Source organism: Pinus tabuliformis, chromosome 2_1, assembly GCF_031772625.1.
Source record: "Pinus tabuliformis cultivar Carrire ecotype Pingquan chromosome 2_1, CPIR1, whole genome shotgun sequence".
In the NCBI taxonomy this organism is placed as follows: Eukaryota; Viridiplantae; Streptophyta; class Pinopsida; order Pinales; family Pinaceae; genus Pinus; species Pinus tabuliformis.
The window spans coordinates 324,794,383-324,815,545 of NC_142299.1; positions in this window are offsets into that span (position 1 = coordinate 324,794,383).

Below are 21,163 nucleotides of genomic sequence, written 5' to 3' on the forward strand. Positions count from 1 at the left end.
GTGCTTGCCTCAATTGCACTTGTAAAATCAACAGCCTCATAGTAGCAAATCTAGTCAACAAACTTGAATTGGAGGTTTACAATCATCCTAGCCCATATTTATTGGGATGGGTAAATAAGGATGCAAAAATCAAAGTAACAAAACAATGTAGGATAAAATTTCCTATCATAATTGATTTTATTAATGAAGTAGAATTGGATGTAGTTCCACTTGATATATGTGCAATTTTGTTTGGGAGTCCCTACATGTATATGCAAGATGCAATCTTCATGCAAATCCAACCGGTACTACTTAATCTTCATTAATGCACATAAGGGAAAGTCCAATATTTCAATGGTAAGTGTCAATTAAGATAAGAAATTGATTAGTTCTAGCAAGAAATATGGTTTACTATTAAGAGAAATTTAGTCTAGTGAGGAGTTGATAAGGGCCAAGGCATCCTTCGAGGGATGTACAAAAGGAAAAATACAACAATTGGAAGGGTTACTATAGGCATATAGGGGAGTGTTCTAGGAATGGAAAAGGCTACCACCCAAGAGGAAAGTGGAACATGAGATCCAATTGTTGCCAAACTGGGCTGTATATATAATCCATTTTGTACGAAAGCAAAGTGAAGACACAGTTGCAACAACTGCTAGAGAAAAGTGTGATTCAACCAAGTACCTCACCTTGTGGGTTGCCCATCCTAATTGTGACAAAGAAGGATGGGATTTGGTGAATGTGCATCAATTAAAAAGTATTAAACAACATTACACTCAAGAACAAGTACCCCCAACCAAAGATTGATGATCTATTGGATCAATTACAGATACTTAACCAAGTTGGATTTAAACTTAGGGTATCACCATGTGCAAGTCAAGAAATAATACACATAGAAGACCTCCTTCAAAACCAGACAAGGTTTGTATGAGTGGTTAGTTGTGTCATTTGGTCTATCTAAAGCACCATCTATCTTCATGAAACTAATGGATGATATATTGTGCCCTTGTATAGATTTACTTGTTTTTTATTTAGATGATATACTAGTTTACAATGAAACCTGGGAGGAGCACATCTCGCACTTAATGTAGCGCCAGAGACTTTAAAGAAGCACCAACTACTGCAAATTTAAAGAAATGTGAGTTTGTGTAGCAGTCATTGGTGTGTTTAGGCTATGTGATTGGTGGATGGGAGTTTAATATAGATCCTAGAAAGATGGAGGCCATCATGAAGTGGTAAATGCTTGCAAATATTTCTAAAGTTGAGGGTTTCATTGGAATAACACAATACCTAAGTAAATTCATAGCTTGATTATCAACAGTAGTTGCACTACTCCACATTATAGTAATGAATGGCAAGAATTTCCAATGGAGGAAGGGCCAAAAGAATGCCTTTGAAGAATTGAGAAAGAAAATCAATCAAGCATCGGTTCTTGCACTACCAAACTTGCAATGGTCCTTCAAAATGGAGATAAATGTGAGTGCGTATTCCATGGGAGCAGTCTTGATGCAGGGAGGAACTTGTATGCTAACAATTTGAAGTGTTTCATGGGGTAGTTCTCAATTACCCTACCTATGACAAGGAGCTCTATGGCCTAGTACAAGTTGTCAAAAAGTGGAAACACTATCTAATGGTAACGGAGATTTTCATCCACACAAATAATTAGGCATTATAGTTCTTGCAGGCCTAGAGTAAGTTACAATAGACCATATATACAAGTGGATGGGATTCTTAAAACAATTTCATTTAGCGATTAGGTATAAGGGTAAAACAAATAAGTTGGTCGAAATGCTTTCAAGGCTACTAACAAAAAAAATCATGGCTTTGGGAACTTTGATGTACATGAAGCATTTCACCCATGATACATACAAAGAGGCATATACAAGGGATGAGGACTTCAAGGAGGTGTTTCAACAATTGTAGAGCTAGATTCATGTAGACACTAGAGATAACGTAGTTGGAATCATCTCCAAAATGGGTTACTCTACATGACGGACAAGTTATGTGTTCTGAAAGGTGAGTGACTACAACTAATTAGAGAGACTCACACCTCCAAGGTTGCATCATATTTTGGTGTAGGAAATCATTGACTAACTTATAGAGGTATGTATATTGGCCTAGAATGCAAGAAGATGTAGCTAGGGTCATTAGCGGATGTATGCTTTGTTGTACCAACAAGCCTAGTAACAAAAAACGAGGTAATATATCCCTCACCTGTACTCACTAGTCCTTGGGAAAGTATTTCCATGGACTTGATGGGAGGTTTACTGACAACCAAGAAGGAACATGACTACTTGTTCATGGTAGTTGACAGGTTTAGCAAGATGTGCATTCTCATGCCCTGTAAAAAGGCCCTCGAAGGGAAGGAAGAAACAAACTTGTTCTTTAAATAGGTCTAGGAAAACTTTGGGATACCAAGGAGCATTGTTTCAGATAGGCACACTAGATTTCTTAGTGCATTTTGCACTACATTGTGGGAGAAGATGGACATGAAGTTGAAGAGGTATATAACATTACATCCACATATAGATGGGTAAATAGAAGTAGTCAACAAGACTTTGGTGCACTTTTTGAGGGGTTACAATAAAAAACATTTGAATATCTAGGATGAAAATATAGTATATATACAACACTCTTATAATACAATAGTCCATACTTATACTAGCAAGTCCCCATTTGAAACTTGTTTTGGATATTTTCCACCTTCACCTTTGGATATTGCATATGGGCAACAAGGAGGAGTGAGGGAGGATTTCACAAGGGGTGCTTTAAGAGTGGAAAATTTTGTCGAGAAAATTAGGAAAATCCATTTGTAAGTACATGAGGCACTAAAGAAGTCATAGGAAAAGTACAAGGATAGGCATGATCAATATAGAATATAGAATTTATTTAGAGTGGGAGACAGAGTATGGTTACAGTTGAACAAGGAGAGACTATAGGGTCCTACTAAGAAAATCAAGGCTCCACGATATGGTCCTTTTGCGATTGTAAAAGGTGGGAGATAATGCCAACAAACTCAGTCTACCCCCATACATGTGCATTAACTCAGTAGTGAATGTTGGAAAAATCTAAAACTCTATGATCCTTCCATGTTCGGCAAGAAGAGGAGTAATCCCTACCTTCCATAGAGGATTTAGCCCAAGATTCCTAGGTAGAGTTGACAGAGGATATAATTTTGTAGAAGAGGTCTAGAAATACAAGATAGGGGTAACATGAATTTTTGTAGATTAGGTTGTGTTGTCACTGCGACAAACAACCTCCAAAATTTTGCCTACACTTGAATTTTGGAGCCTACTGAGGAACTTGCAATCAGTCATTCCATAGTCACTTCTTGGTCAATTGATGCCTTGTTAAGTCTTTAAGCTCCCTCTTGGATTATAAGAGTCAAATTGACCTACGCACACATGCTCAGCCTGTAACAGGTTCATGAGTACATTATTTTATGCAAGATTGTATAGGCACAACACAGTCCATCAAGACTGTGCCTGTGCGATGATCAACCCATGTCAACAGTTAGTGCGTGCTTTCATTGATAGTCTCTCACTTTTGGTTGTGATTGTTAATTTTTTCAAATGTGGTCAAATTCCGCCTTGGAAAAATCAAATGGCCGAGATGATGATTGCATTATATTTCTCTTTTCAATAGGACTAAAATCGACCTAAATATCACCTTATTTGGATAAGAAAAAGTTGGTTTTTGAATTTATTTATTCACTCATGTATATTGGGTTAGGTTGACCCTAAGCACGTGTTAAATTGGATAGGTCAGACTCAACCCCAAGTGGACCCTCATGAAAGCATATAAATAGAAGAGACCTCAAGCTTATTTGGACACATTGATCAAGCCATCTTCTCTTCTTTTTTTGTCTTGGTTTGCACAGGTTTGTCGGAGGAAAGTTCACACAAGGGTCTGAAATCTCAAGGATGAAGCTCACACTGATCTAGGGTTTTCTAATTCCTGGACGTTGGCACAAAATTGGGCACTTTAGTCCCTGTATGTTGGCACACAGTGGTCCTAATAGCGTCCAAGGAGCCTTGGATGCTGACACAGAGTGTTATGGGAGCATCCAGGGTTTCAAAGACAGTTTGGGTTATATTGGTCCCCGGAAGCATGCACAGTATGGTCCTAAGAGCGCTCAGTCTGCCATAGATGCTCACGCAGAAGCATTATGAGAGCGTACAAGGTTTGAAGAAGATTTGAGTATGTTTGACCTCGGACGCCCTCACCTAGTTCACCTGGGAGCATCCATATTTTTTCTAGACGCAGTCTTCCAGTTCTGCAGAGAGTGTCCAAGACAGTTATAAATGCTCGCACAACTCCTCCTCCCTGCGTCTAGGACTCCAAGTTTAGATTTTAGTATTTTGAAGATTTCACTCAGTGACAGTAGTGTTTGGAAGTTGACTATAGTCAGTGATAACACATTACAACCATCAGAATGAGGGTTTTGATTATAAGCATGATTAGATCTGTTTCTTGGATATCATAGTTGTTTTGTTGCATAGATGAAGTTATGGATCATTGTACTCTCTTTTTCTAAATCATTTGATGACGATCTAAGAAGAAGAATATTTGCAAGGGTTTTCCTCATAGTGGGTTTTTCCCTGGTCTCAGACTAATCTTGGTGTCTCTATGTGTGTGCATGATTTTCTTCTATTGTTCCTTTATGTTCCACTACATTGATGATGATGATGTTGTTATTTATATATAATTGCATATGTTGATGAATAATGGTGTAGATTTGAATAATGTAATGATGATATGGGGTGAACTTAATGTATTAATGAAGAAATGCAATTATCAAAGCAAAGAACAATGTAGCCCTATGAAAAATTAACATGGTATCAAATTTGGGCTGAAGAAAAGTCATGGAGATCACCCTGATGATGACACCTTTGATGGAAACAAGAAGTGGATGGTGGAGACATAAAAGAATTATAGGGTTTGAAGAAAACCCTAGGCAACTTGATTATTAGGGTTCGTTGGATTCTATGAGGTCGGGGTTGGAAAGAAAACCCTGGTTTATGGAAACAATATGAGTTATGGAACCTAGCTGGTCAATGTGAAGATGCTTAAGCTCTTGTGGGAGATTTAATAAATCCCTAGATGGGATAATTCCTAGAAGGCCTAGTTGGCTAACTAAAGGCAACATTGGTATAAGGACCATGGACTTTGATGGGTCTTGAAGATTGGTTCAAGAGGGGGAGGATCACCTCTCACTGAATATATGTATTTCTTGACTTATGATGCCTCTTACTTTTGTTTAGACCTATGGATATGATGATTATGTTTATTACTTATACTTCTTGCATATGTATTTGAGTATATGGATGTTTCTAACCTCCTAGATGAGATGTAATAAGTGGATCTCTCTTGAGGATAATTTGAGATGCAGGAAGGATGGATAGATCTGAAAGAGGTAAAGAGGTACTTGATGAAAAGGTGACAAGCACTACAAGTTGCCTATGAGAAGGTTCACAGATATTTGAATACCACAAGGTATGCATGGTATGTTGTATTTCAGCTATTGGCTCAGTGAGCCCTAAGTTATGATGAGAATGTCTCGTTATTTGATGGCTCATATATGCATATGAAAGTGATCTGGATCTACTTTTCCTATGATGAAATGATGCACCTGGTGTTGAACATTTTGATCTTCTTGAATTCTATGAGGCTATCTATTGTTGATACATTGATACACTTGATGATTGACTAGCATCCATCCATTGGACATCTTGATCCTATAAAGAAGGCTAGCACCTTGACTTTAGTAAATTATACTCTTGATACTTGTCATGATGTATCCCATATAGAAGGATATCTCATTGAATCTTATACGTGAGTCTGTTGATAATGTTTGTGATAAGCATGATGAGAGCATATGGAAAGAGAGATTGACACTTTTGTTTTTTTGGTAAAGATTTATTGAATGACCTAACTTGATCTCATTGATCATGATAAGCATGGTAACCTTGATGTTGGAGGTATAACAATGAAATTGATTTCTAGATATCTTACTATCTATGGTATTGTCTCGATGGCATATGGTTAAACTGAATGTCCTAACTTGATGAAGTGACTTGATAGATAGTGCTATTATGTTCATAATCTTTGAGATATGATACAATGCTTTGAGTCTAACCTTTGATGAAAGATTAATGTCATAGCCATGATAGATATATATTTATGATCTAATAGATATGTTGTTGCATGACTCTAGTAGAGACAAGCTGATGACATGAATGAAGATGAATGAAGTAGATCCATAGTCAAAGGGAGAATACCTTCTCAAACTAGTATTTTCATTATGTATTGTTGAAATATGATTTGTGTGCACTTAACAGTATTGATCTACAACAAAGTCTCATATTTGAATATTGTACAGAAGTTAGGGACGCAAGCACAGAACTAGGAAATCTCGTCCCTGGATGAACGCATGCTAAGGCCCAGGTAGCATCCAGGCAGCTAAAGACACTCCCATGCTAACCTTAAGGGAGCGTCCAGGGGTTTGACTATAGTTGTCCATCATCTGAAGATTTATGAAGTTGTTTGAACTTTAATCAAGGTTTCTTTGACATATTCTACCATTGTAATTTGATTTTTGAAGTTGCTAGGTTAAATTATTGATCATATAAAAAAGAAGTATTGTGCATGAAATCGGATGGTCACCTAGAAGATGTCAACTCCACAGATGTGTTGCAGATAACAAGATATGGAAGCAGGAAAAGCTTGAATGATTGCCATAACATGAACATGCAGACTGAACTTGTTTTGGCAGGTGACCGGGACATACATATAAATATGTCACTATATTTTTGCTAAAAGAGTTTGGAATGATTTAGCTGATTGATATAGATGAGCAGTCTTTAGTATTGCATCATGATACTTGACAATAACTTGGAATTTTGAATTGATGATTGAGATATGTTTTGTCTATAGATCTTTCTACGACAATAAATTTGGACTTGACCTGATGTCTAATGATTTAATCTGACAATTGTTGATTTACCCTAATGTCAATGTTATGTGGGAATTTAGAAATTGGCCTCCTTGTTCCTAGAAATGGTTGAGGTATTCATACTTGTGATTCAACATGAAATAGAAACTTGCATGACTCATCCTTGGTGTGTGCATTTGCACCTAGTGACATAAATGACTTGTATTATGATTATGAGAATGACTTGATAAAGTTATAATTGATAATGCATGGTTGATGACAACTTGTTGGAAGGATAATAAATGAATTCAAGACTTTATGTGAACTCTACCTGTAACCTAGTTGAAAGAATTGATAATGTGATGTCGATGACTTTGATAATGGTTGTGATTTGTCTTCTAAACTTTGATAAGTTGACTCTATTTATGTGATGGTACAACATTGATTTTTGTAAGTCTGACTATGCTATCTTAGCAAGGAATTATGCTTAGAGCATCGCATGAAGCAAGCTCCCTGATCCAGATATGTCTATATTTGACAATTATCTGATGAAGTCAGGATGATGAGTTCCAAGGTATGTCTTTGATTTTGATTATGGTTTTGGTTTTATATCCTAATGGTCTACCCTTGACATGTGATGAGCCTCTGATGATCTAAATCAAAGGGAGATAGATTTTGAAGCTTGAAATGATGTATCATGGCATAATGAATCGATTTTTGGACTTTGGAAAGGAAATTCTATATTATAAAGCTATAGAAAAAAAATTGAATAATGAAAATGCAAATCCTTGGATACTCTAATTTGAATTTCAAAGATTTTGTTGAACTTAACATGGCATTTGACTATTGATTGAAGAATTGATGTTATGTTTTGAACATCCATCTATATATATATATATGATGTGCATAGAACCTGAATAAATTCATGAGTGAGCTGCTTTATTCACAAAGTTTCCACCAAGCATCCTTTGAAATATTTGCATAAGATATTATATTTTTGAGGCTGAGATAGTTCTCCTATGATATGTGACCGCATGGATGTATTGTTGTTGATAGAGATTATTGTTAAGCACATTTTTATGTTTCTTTAGTAAGAGATCTGCCGTGATATCTTGGATGAAAGGTCCATAATATGATTGAGGATGAGTACCTGTGAGGCAGGATGAAGAAGATCCTTAGAAAAGTTGTTTGAGCATGATCTGGATATGACATGGATACATTGCGATGACATAGAGTGGGATCTGATTGGTAGAAGATCCCATATATCTATAGATATATCTATATATATATATATATATATATATATATATAGTTGGGACTGAGATACTCCCATATATTGAGACAGTAGTTGGGACTGAGATACTCCCATATATTGAGACAGTGCAGATGTTTGAAACAAGCTCAGGCTTGTGGTTGGCACCTCCTTCAGAGGGAGGATGATTATGGTATCCTTTTGTGATTTACATGATTATTTATGTTCTGACATGATATTTGATTTGATGTCATGTATGAACAAGAAATAACTACTATTGAGACAAGATGATACCAGATTTGAGTATGATGATAACAGCATTGATCAAGGATATTGAGCCAACTCTTCCTCCTTATCTGAGCTCCCAGGGTGAGGATTTGAGATATAGGGCTCCTAGGGTTAAGGGAACTATGGAAAATAGGGTATGACCCCTATCTGTTACCCATAGGGTTGAACATGTTGCTCCCTATCTTGATAGGGTTGGAGAATGTTGCTCCCCTGTTTGGTCTTTGCAGAGTATACCCCATTTGGCATCATACCCACAAGTTGGGCTTGTTAGGAACACCGCTCCTCATTTGGAAAATGAGTTAAGAGTGTACTTGGGGTGTACAACCCGAATTGATTATGATGCAGGTGTTCTACCACATGAATATTTAGAGTCATCGATGGGAAGATCAGTAGGCAATGTGATGGGTTGAGATAACCCTATGCGATTCCAGGTTGAGATTGAGCTCCATGATGTGATCTCAGGGTCGAGATGTGCTCCCCTATGTGCTTGGATATCATATTGCTCAATATGGGTTGTAGATGTATAGTTGATCTGAATTTGAAACTACTTGTAAATGGTTTGCAAAGTATTCAATTCAGATATATACATGTTTAAAAGATGTCCATGTCTTGCAGAAAGAAAACAAATGAAATTTTCAGTTGTTCATGACCCATTTAAGTATAGCAGATTTATTTCCTTTTACTATTTAACACACTAAAACGAATTTGTTCTACAAAATAAATCAACCACAGATGCAAAAGAAGTTGATAAAGCAGTTCACCCCTCCTGGGCTACGTCTGTTGGGTCCAAGGCTCCCAAATGGGCCTGTCCTTGTTTTAATTAAATGATCAAATTGAAGATATAGCTGAATAGAAGCATCTACAGGTGGAATAGATGGTAAAAACGGATTCAGAACACTTGAATCCTTCAGGATTGACTACTGGTTCACCTCCAATGGATACCTGCAACCCTATACAGTTCTCCCAATACTGGGCCCTAGTGGCTCCTAGAACTTCCACGGCTCCAAAACCTATGCAAATGACCTCAGATGGCTGTAAGACCTGTACCAATGGCTTCAGAAGGTCAAATATACCCAAAATAAATAAATAAATTCGTCCAAAACCGCCTTTCCTAGCCAAAGTTATGGCCATTTACTCCCCACTGCCAGTTGCCCTTGAAAAACTCCAGTTAACTTTAGTTGGAGCCAGTTAGGCCCGCCAAATATGGCGGGTCCGCCCAAATTTGGCGCTCCGGCCAAATTTCCGCCAACTTGACTGCAGTTATAATAAATACATATGAACGGTTGGCAGTTTTACCTCGGATTTTGTGCCGACGGTTAAGGGTTAGGCCCACGGTTTTGGGCGTGAGGTCACGTGGTATGGGGCTGGCCCCCTTAAGGCCCCGCCCAAATGAAGTTTAAACTTCATAATGCTTTTCCGCCGCCCTCATAACAGGTTCTGCCTTGGCAGCGTAGTGGTAAGACGTTGTTGTTGCAGATTATAGGTCGTGGGTTCAAAACTTGGAACTCCCAAAATTTTAACATGCGCTCCAACAGACATTTGCTGACGTCACCTAGGCCACGTGGCGGCCTCCGGGCCTGCCACATGGCAGCTTGCTATTGGCTGCCCAAAAGTAATATTCCCTAGAATATTCCAAGGAATATTCTGTGGAATATTCTTTTTTTTAACTTTTTTTTTTGAAAATTCAAAAATTAAGGGTTATTGGGCGATTTTGTTTTTAGCATAACTTTCTCATACGGCAACCGTTTTTCGAACCGTTTGCACTCCGGAATCAGGAGGACGAGCACTTATCAGCCGTTCAACTTAGAACTAGTTCTGAGCACTTTCATTTTTGAGCATTTTACGACACTTAGGACATGAGCACCTGATCACGCCTCCCCATTGGGAAGCTTTTGGACCCCAAAAGCCTTCAACTACCTGTTAAAGAGGTGAGGGTACAGATCCCTGACTCTGTCCACCTCCATCCACTTTGCCTTGTTTGGTTTGCTGCCTTTGAAACCAACCCGAACGTAATCTACATTGCCCCTCCTTGAAGTGCGTGTCCTTCTGTCAAGGATTGTATCTTCTTTCAGCTCATCTAAGAATTCTGGCGAGAAATCTTCTATAGATGGCAGTTGAACAACACTTTCATGATCAGCAATCAAAGGAGGTTCATACAAACGTAAGTTCTCCACATTGACAACAGAATACATTTGCATGTAGGAAGGCAAATCTAATTGAAAAGCATTATTTCCAACCTTCTTGAGGATTTTGAATGGACCATAACGAATAGGCTTCAGCTTTTTACCTTCTCCTTGCATCCTTTCCTTACTAATGTATAGCCATACCTCATCCCCTTCTTGAAACTTGTGATCGACTCTATGCTTGTCGTGTCTTTCCTTGTACTTGCCTTGACTCTTCTCAAGTTGTTCTTGAATTTGCTGATGTATTTGTTGAACTCTTTCAATGAATGAACGAGCTTTGTCAATATCACTATGTCCCTCAATGGTGACATCTTTCTCAAGAATGAAATCAAGAGGTGATTTTGGCAAGTAACCAAAACAAGCTTCAAACGGTGAGGTGTTGTGGAAGAGTGCTTGGCACAGTTGTAAGCATGTTGTATGTAGTGAAAATTTTCATCCCAAAGCTTGGGATGCTTGCTGCAATATCCTCTGAAGAGGTGTACAATGGTTATGTTCACAACTTCAGTTTGTCCATCTGTTTGTGGATGGAAAGCAGTACTTTTCTTCAACTTTGTGTCCATCATCTCCCATAGGTTGGACCAAAAATTCCCCACAAATCTGGAATCCCTGTCACTAATAATGGAAGTAGGCAAACCAAAAGTGAATCCATACATGATGAAAAAATAATTCAGCAGTTTGTTCAGCAGTTATAGTTTTCTTACAAGGCATAAGTATACACATTTTGCTGAAACGATCAACTACTACATACAAATAATCATGCTGCTTTCTAGATTTTGGCAAACCTCCTACAAAATCCATAGAGATGCTCTCCCATGGTCTAGAAGGTACCGTCAAAGGAGTATACAAGCCAAGCTTCCTATTACTAGGCTTGCTTGTAGCACATAATGAACAACCTCTTATGAACCTTGAAACAGAATCTACCATGCGAGGCCAATAGCAATACCTCTGTAGATGTGAAACTGTTTTGCTTACCCCAAAATGGCCAGCAATAAGAGAAGAATGAGCTTCTCTTATGACATTTATTCTCTCCCCCTGTGGTATACACAACTTGCCCAAATGAAACAGCAAATTGTTATGCATGTGATAGTCATTTTCCTCTACATGATTCCCTTTACTCAAGTTAGCATACACATCTTTAAAGTCATCATCAGATGCATATTGTTCTATGTAACTATCATGTACAATGGAATCATTCTTAAGTAAAGTAACAACACCAATAATAGGCCTTGAAAGCATATCAGCAACTTTATTCGGAGTACCTTTCTCGTACCTTATTACCAAATGGAACTGTTGCAAGAAGTCCATCCATCTGAAGTGTCGTGACTGTTGTAACTTGTTTTGTGATTGCAAGTACTGTAAGGCTGATGGTCGGTATGTATAACAGTTTCTTTGCCCATCAAATAGTGTTTCCACTTTTTGACGCTTTGTACCAATGCATACAACTCCTTATCATATGTAGGATAATTTACAACAGCACCATTAAAAGTTTCAGAATGAAAAGCAATAGGCTTACCATGCTGTAGAATAACTGCACCCATGGCATAATCACTAGCATCAGTTTGTATCTCAAATGGCTATCTCAAATCCGGTAATGCAAGGACTGGAGCTGAACTAATCTTCTCTTTCAAAGATTCGAAAGTTTTTTGTTGCTTGCCTCCCCATTGGAAAGCATGCTTCACACTTGTCACTGCATGCATAGGAGCTGCTATAGAAGAGAAGTTAGAGATGAACTTCCTCCAATATTGAGTTGCACCCAAAAAACTTCTTACCTCTGTTATGGATTTGGGAGTAGGCCAATTCACAATAGCCTCTATTTTAGCAGGATCTATTCTCAAAGCACCTCCTCCTACTATGTGTCCCAAATAAACCAAAGAAGTCTTTCCAAATTCACACTTTGACATTTTAAGAAATAACTGATTCTTCTTCAAAACATCAAGTACTTTCCTAACATGCATGACATGCTCTTCTCTAGACTTGCTGAAAATTAAGATGTCATATAAGTAGACAATAACGAAATCATTAAGAAAAGGACGCAAGACATCATCCATTACCCGCATGAAAGTTGCAGGTGCATTGCACAAACCAAACGGCATCACAAGCCACTCAAAGAGTCATTGTTTGGTTTTAAAGGTTGTCTTCCAAATGTCACTTTCTTCAATTCTTACTTGATGATATCCACTGTGCAAGTCTAACTTAGTGAAATATCGAGCATCTTTCAGCTAGTCTAGCAAATCATCTATCCTTGGGAGTGGGTAACGACTCTTTACCGTTATCTTGTTCAAGGCCCTGAAATCAACACACATACGCCAAGTGCCATCTTTCTTTGGAATCAATACAATCGGTGACCCACATGGCAAAGTACTTGGCCTTATGAAACCCTTGTCCAACAAGTCCTTGATTTGCTTCTTTATTTCAGCGTTCTCCATAATAGACATGCGGTACATGCCTATGTTTGGAAGAGGACAATCTGGATGCAAATGGATTTCATGTTGAATCTCCCTCTTAGGAGGCAAACCTGTTGGCTCCTTAAACATCTCATGATATGCATCAACTACATCATACAGTTCTGACTTAAGTTTTGGATCACAATTGTCAAATGACTCATGATTCACATCAACCTTGGGCTTAATCATAAGAAGAACAAAATTCTTACTTGAATTGACCAGTCTTTTTACCTGTCCTGCATTCACCATCGCTATATTTGTCTTCTTGCGATGAGCTCTAACAATGAACTCCTTTCCATCTTTGAAAAGATGATATTTATTTTCATGGCGATGAAAGATAGCTTTCCTGTCAAACAAGTAAGGACTTCCCAAAACAATTCCTGCTATATCAAAGGTACCACATCAAGTTCAATTGTGTCAATAAAATGTGCAGTAATTGCAAAGTGCAATGTGCACTTTCTTGAAACTTGTAAATTTGCATCCTTGCAAATCCATCCAAGTGGATATGGCTTCAGATGTGGAATGGTCTCAAGTTTAAGCTGCTTGACCAAGTCCTCTGATATAAGGTTTGCTTGTGACCCACTATCAAAAAGTGTGTCAATTTTAGTATGTTTTGAAATCACCCTCACATGAAACAGTTCAATTCTTTCTTCCTCATTAGGAGCTTGTACATGAGAGTTTGAGGTACTAGTGTTGGCTTGAGTTTCAATTTCTTTTCCCTTCAAGTTTTTCAAACCCATGGCTGCAAGTTTGGTTTCATCACCTGAATCATCCCCTAAGTCCTGTGGTGTAGATGTAGTAGCAGCAGTTTTCTGTTTCCCTTTGGATTTGTTAAATTGAGGTCTTTTTTCAGGATGTAATTTCCAATAGTTTTTCTCCTCATGGCCTGGTTTAGAACGGTGTTTACAGATCACTTTCTCACTCTCCTGTTTGACAGATGCATTCTTTTTGCCCTTTCCCTTGGAGGTTTTCTCTTTGTTTTTCCCCTTGGGGGGCTTGTTTCTACCCTCTTCACATGTGTTTTTTCCCCTTGCCTCTAAATGTGTAGCTTGGACACAAACCTCGTCCAGGCTAGTAGGGTTAAACATCAAGATGGTGTGTCTAAGGTAGCTATGCAAGCCACCAATATATTTCAGCAAGGTTTCCTGGGTCTGTAAATCTACCCCTAACAAGAGAGCTCTTCTCCTGAATTCTTGGGTGTAGTCTTGGACACTCTGACCCTTAAGTTGTCTGAAATTTTGCCAGTTCATAATGGCTTTCTGCATGTGAGCAAGAGGATAAAACTATTTTTTAATGGCTAACAGAAATTCAGGCCATGTTAAGGTAACCTTACCAAATTTCTTGATCTCCTCTTTAGTCTTGGCCTCCCACCAGACCAATGTTGCTCCATCCATTCTCAAAGAAGCCAACTGAATCTTGGTGGCATCATCATGCATATTCTGGATCCTCAAGTAAACTTCCAACTGCCTAATCCAGTTGTCAAGCTTTTCTGCATTCACTTCACCATTAAACATAGGTAATTCAAATTTTACATCAAGCTTCAAAAAAGGACTTTTTCTAGAGGATCTATGCTTATGCACAGAAGAAGAAGACGAGGATGAAGAGGAAGAAGGTGATGATGGGGGTGGTGGATCACCATTTCCTCCATGTCCTTTCTTGGAATGATCATTATCCTTCTTACCTCCTGAAGAGCCCTCTCCTTCATGTGGATGTTTGGACCCTTCTCCAGCCAATTTCTCATTTTTTCTTGGTACAATATCCTCACCATTTCAGTGAGGTCCAAGAAAGCCTTTCTGAAGACTCTTTCTTCTTCTTTTGGATCCATGTCTGCAGGAATTTCTCCTTCATGTGCAGACATTCTTGAAGCTTCTGCTGAGACTCTTGAGGGTGAAATTGAAGGTGAAGGTGATGGCTCTCTGGCCTTCCTTGACTGAGGATTCTCTCGTTCTCTAGTCAACTGTCCTTCCCCTCTTTTAAGTTTCAACCTGGTAAGCATCAATACTTGCAATACAGTTAGAAGATCTTTGCACAAAAAAAATCAAAAGACAACTACACCAGAGATTGACTGAAAGAGCATTTATCTACTTTGCAATTGTATAACAAGAGCATTTCGAAGGCTTCCTGGGTCGTTTCAGGCTCTGTCTATAGTTTATTTGACTGCTTTTGATACAAAGAAACAACAACCTGGCTCTGATACCAACTTGATCTGAATTTGAAACTACTTGTAAATGGTTTGCAAGGTATTCAATTCAGATATATACATGTTTAAAAGATGTCCATGTCTTGCAGAAAGAAAACAAATGAAATTTTCAGCTATTCATGACCCATTTAAGTATAGCAGATTTATTTCCTTTTACTGTTTAATACACTAAAACGAATTTGTTCTGCAAAATAAATCAACGACAAATGCAAAAGAAGTTGATAAAGCAGTTCACCCCTCTTGGGCTACGTCTGCTGGGTCCAAGGCTCCCAAATGGGCCGGTCCTTGTTTTAATTAAATGCTCAAAATGAAGATACAGCTGAATAGAAGCATCTATAGGTGTAACAGATGGTAAAAACGGATTCAGAACACTTGAATCCTTCAGTATTGACTACTGGTTCACCTCCAATGGATACTTGCAACCCTATACAGTTCTCCCAATACTGGGCCCTGGTGGCTCCTAGAACTTCCACGGCTCCAAAACCTCTGCAAATGACCTCAGATGGCTGTAAGACCTGTACCAATGGCTTCAGAAGGTCGAAGATACCCAAAATAAATAAAAAAATTCGTCCAAAACCGCCTTTCCTAGCCAAAGTTATGGCCATTTACTCCCCACTGCCAGTTGCCCTTGAAAAACTCCAGTTAACTTTAGTTGGAGCCAGTTAGGCCCGCCAAATATGGCGGGTCCACCCAAATTTGGCGCTCCAGCCAAATTTCTGCCAACTTGACTACAGTTATAATAAATACATATGAACGGTTGGTGGTTTTACCTCGGATTTTGTGCCAACGGTTAAGGGTTAGGCCCACGGTTTTGGGCGTGAGGTCACATGGTATGGGGCTGGCCCCCTTAAGGCCCCGCCCAAATGAATTTTAAACTTCATAATGCTTTTCTGCCGCCCTCATAACAGGTTCTGCCTTGGCAGCGTAGTGGTAAGACGTTGTTGTTGCAGATTATAGGTCGTGGGTTCAAAACTTGGAACTCCCAAAATTTTAACATGCGCTCCAACAGACATTTGCTGACGTCACCCAGGCCATGTGGCAGCCTTCGGCCCTACCACGTGGCAGCTTGATATTGGCTGCCCAAAAGGAATATTCTCTAGAATATTCCAAGGAATATTCTCTGGAATATTCTTTTTTTAATTTATTTTTTTTTGAAAAATCAAAAATTAAGGGTTATTGGGCGATTTTGTTTTTAGCATAACTTTCTCATACGACAGCTGTTTTTCGAACCGTTCACGGCGCCGGAATCAGGAGGACGAGCACTTTCTAGTTGTTCAAGTTTGAACTAGTTCTTAGCACTTTCATTTTTTAGCATTTTACGACACTTAGGACATGAGCACCTGATCAATAGCTCCCCCATGAGATTCTGTGTCGAGATGTGTTCCCCAATGTGGTTACAAGTTGAGATGTGCTCCTTGATGATATGCTCTTAGATGACGATTAATGATGATATTTTGGGCAGTAGCCTGCTGGCAGAGATTCCAAGTAGCAGCCTTATGGATAGAGGGTGGTATCTTAAGCTTCCCTCTTGGTAACAAATTCTTCTTCTTCTAGATTCGAGAATGTTCAGAATACGAGCAGGAACAATCAAGAGATAAGTTGAAATAAGCAAGGGATAGATCAATATGTACATTGATGATTTGTGATGATGATATACTTGAGGTGGTCATGGCATGATGACTACATGACAAAGACGATCATGTATGATACGTGATGACACTTGAAGACACAATAATGGCATATTGATCGATAGACAGATATTAGCAGGTGGAATTCTCCCTAGTTGAGAATGCGTGTTAGTTTTTGAAACTGCGGTCAAGTTCCACCTTGGACAACTCAAATGACCGAGATGATGACTGCATTAGATTCCTCTTTTCAATAGGACCAAAATCGACCTAATTATCACTTATTTGGATAAGAGAAAGTTGGTTTTTAAATTTATTCATTCACTCATATATATTGGGTTAGTTCGGCCCTAAGCACATGTTAAATTGGATAGGTCGGCCTCAACCCCAAGTGGACCCTCATGAAAGCATATAAATAGAAGATACCTCGAGCTCATTTGGACACATTGATCAAGCCATCTTCTCTTCTCTTTTTGTCTTCGTTTTCACAGGTATGTCGGAGGAAAGTTCGTGCATGGGTCTAAAATCTCAGGGATGAATCTCGCACTAATCTAGGGTTTACTGATTCCTGGATGCTGGAACACAGTGGTTCTGATAGTGTCCAAGGAGCCTTCGATGTTGGCACAAAGTGCTATGGGAGCGTCCAGGGTTTTAGAGACAGTTTCGGTTGTATTGGTCCCCAGACGCACGTACAATATGGTCTTGAGAGTGTCTGATTACCATAGACACTCATACAGAAGACTTATGAGATCGTCCAAGGTTTGAGGCAATTCTGAATACGTTTGACCCTATACGCCCTCACCTAGTTCACCTGGGAGCATCTAGATTTGTTCCAGATGCAGTCTTCCAGTTCTGCGGAGAGCATAGAGGACGACTATAGACACTCGCACAAATCCTCCTCACTACGTTTAGGACTCTAAAATGAGATTTCAGCATTCCAAAGATTCCGCTCAATGACAAAGTGTTCAGAAGTATCCATTAGTTGACTACAGTCAACAACAACACATTACAACCATCAGAATGAGGATTTTGATTATAACCATGATTAGATCTGTTTCTTTGATATCATAGTAGTTTTGTTGCATATATGAAGTTATGGATCATTATACTCTCTTTTTCTGAATCATTTGATGACGATATATGAAGAAGAAGATTTGTAAGGGTTTTACCCATAGTGGGTTTTCCCCTAGTCTCGGACTAATCCTAGAGTCTCTATGTGTGTGCATGCTTTTCTTCTATTGTTCCTTTATGTTCTGCTCCATTGATGATGATGATGTTTTTATTTCTATATAATTGCATATGTTGATGAATAATGGTGTAGATATGAATAATGTAATGATGATATGGAGTGAACTTAATGTATTAATGAAGAAATGCAATTATCAAATCAAAGAACAATGTAGCCCTATGAAAAATTAACAGTGATTGCGCTTTTGTTTCTGTGAGTTTTCTGAAATGTCGCTTTCATGTTTTCTGCTATCTCATTCACTTGATTTCATCCTAATTAGTGTCATTTTCATGTTATCTTGGCTCTGACATGTGTTGTTTTCACCGTCATTCGCATATCGCAAGTGTCGTTCACACTTTTCTCTTTATATAGCAAATGTTGTCTTTTGGCATGGGAAGTGTTGCTTATCGTGTAAAGTGGAGTTTTGGCTTGTTTCAAAGGGTAACTTTGGTGTTGATGAGTCCCTCTAGTCATGTAGATATGTTTTACACTCATTCCCAAAGTTTTATGCATTGTCACACAAGTGTCATCATTGTTGTCACAAAGTATACCTTTAGTGTTGTACTTGGGGAAATTCGTTGCAATGTCGTCGCATTGAGTGAAGTATGTTGTTCATGTATTATGAGAGATCAATGTTGTGTCTTCAACTGTTATAAGTGTGTGATCACACTCAAGCTTTGTCCTTGTTTACTTTGATCTCACTGATTCCACACTTAGCCTCATCCAGAAAATCCACTCCCAGGAAACTTGACCTCACTCGGCCCTCCTGAACTGTGCTTTGCGCAATCTCAACCCTCAAGCCCTAACCTTGCTTCTTGGAACTACACACTACATAGTCACAATGCCCAGCCTTGACCCTTGAGCTCCAAAACTACACAATTTATGCCTCCCAGTCAGCCTTAATTATGCACTGCGCAATGTAAAGCCTCAAGCTTCTAGCCTAACACCTTGAGCTACGTAAATGCGTAATCCTTCAAACTATTCTCACTCCATAACTACACATTGATAAACTTCACACCTCAAGACGCAATCTTGAGCCCTTGAACCCCTCAACTACGTAATCTCCCAGCTTGAACTCCTATCTAAACTGCACATTGGGAAACTTCAAGCCTCAAGCTTGACCTCCTAAGTCCCCCAACTGCGCAGTCACTTAGCCCAGGCCCTCAGAACTGCACAATATCAAGCCTCAAGCCTCCAGCTTGAGCCCTTGAGTCCCTCAATTGCGCAGTCCCTCTATCTAGGCCTCCATAACTGCGCATTGTGCAGTCTCAAGGCTCAAGCCTCCAGCCTGAGTCCTTGAGTCTCTCAACTATGCACTGATTTGACCTTGGCCATCCTGAACTGCACATTATGCAATCTGAAGCCTCAGTCCCAAACCTTGGCCTCTGGAACTGCACAATCCATGAGTCAGTCACTCAAACAACCACCAATTCTAGCCCTAACAAGTGATTTCATGAACCATCTTAGGCTAGGGGTTTATCAAAATGATGTTGTCTTTTCATGAGTGGATTGTAATCACAGGTATTCTATTATGTCATAACAAGATGATGATGAAGGAGATGGAGAAGAAGACCATGCTAGAAGACACCTAAGGAGCTAAGGAAATAAGATGATCATAATCCAAGAAGATGAAGGAACATTGGATTACAACGGAAGACCAAAGATCAGGACCGCATGAAGACTCCATCTGATTCACAACAATTTGGAGGGTGGATATGAAGAACAAAGCATATCTCTCATGAAGATGAAGTATTGGATGCATCTCATATTGAAGACAAAAAGAAAAATGCAACAAGAAGGAAAACTTGGGACTGCCACATCATCATGCAATCCATGTCATTAGTGTCATGTCATCTCCAGTCACGAGTCATTATTTGCCACATAATTTATGGATTATGCAAATTCAATATCAGAGAAATGTAGTGTAAAGTGGAAGTCCAACAGTCATCCATGTAATATCAAAAGTCATGTAGGAAGTTGAAAGGTCATTGAGAAGTCAAACAATCATTAGGATAGTCCATGAGTCGCAAGGGATGTGAATGATCACTCCATTTGTTATATATACACCCTCATTACTCATATAAATGACTTTTCACCTTGGCTCCTCCTACCAAGCATTGGAGAGGAAGATAGTTGTTTTGGAGGAGCGAATGATTGCTCTAATGCTCCACTATTGGGGCTAGTGGAGTTCATTGTCTTAATGTATCTTGGAACTTTTACTTAATAGAGAAGCTCATTGAGAAAAAACGCTTTCATGCATACGTTGTGAATATTGTAATACCGTTCTCTGAATGTTTGCGATGTATGTTTTTTTCATTTGTACTAAGGAAATTGAACTATTTTGGTGGTTTTGGTACTTATCTTGTTCAAGGTGTGTTTTATTTGCTTTAACAATTGTTGCTTCCTTATGAACTATTTCGCTGGTTGATCAACAATTCATTCACATGATATGCTCATGTGCCTTTTATAGATTAGTATTATTTCTTGTCTTTAAAGGGCCCACATTTCTCTTCCCTTTCGGTAGAAGGATCTTGATACTTTCCAAAGCTAAACATTTCTCAACGCATACTCACTTGTTGATCTGAAAATACATGTGTATTACTCTCTTGTGCTGAACTTTGTAGCCAAGGAGAATCTATAAGGATACATGGTAGTCAGGTCGATACTCCAGGTGGGGCTCCTAATCAAAATTGTGTGAGGTCTAACTGGGACTTCACATCGGGGAGACCCCACTTGGTTAACGAATTTCCAGCACCATCAATAGGTTGAAAAAAAACGTCCAAGAATAGAAAAATGGCACTCTAATGAGAAGGAAGAAAAATGTTTTCATTTCATTAAGTAAAATATTTTGGGGACAAAAATTGATCTGGAGATAAAAAATAGGCTCAAAATGAAAGTTCTCGAAATCTCTTGAAACCGATGTCAATTCGTAGTGTTCGTTGTCTTGATTCCAACTATGCTTGAATCGCCTCAATCCGACATTGTATGAAGAAGTTATGACATTCTGAATTTTTTGACCAACGATTAAAA